The following is a 219-nucleotide window of genomic DNA, read 5'->3' as shown; positions in this document are numbered from 1 at the left end:
GGTTAGAAAAGTTTTCAGAAAAACCCATTCACTTTAAAACATGATTTCTATTTGAAACTATTAGAAATTCCTCTAAACAATAAGAAAAACATGATTGAACTTATTGAAAGCATGGAAGAACTAATACATCAAAAGAAATCTAATTGAACAATCAAATATGTTATTGATAAAATCCTAGAAAGAATCACATTGAATATTCATACCGTAGAGAAGAAACAT

This window comes from Quercus suber, unplaced genomic scaffold, assembly GCF_002906115.3.
Source record: "Quercus suber isolate HL8 unplaced genomic scaffold, Cork oak 2.0 scaffold_198, whole genome shotgun sequence".
NCBI classification, from domain to species: domain Eukaryota; kingdom Viridiplantae; phylum Streptophyta; class Magnoliopsida; order Fagales; family Fagaceae; genus Quercus; species Quercus suber.
This window is presented reverse-complemented; position numbering follows the sequence as displayed.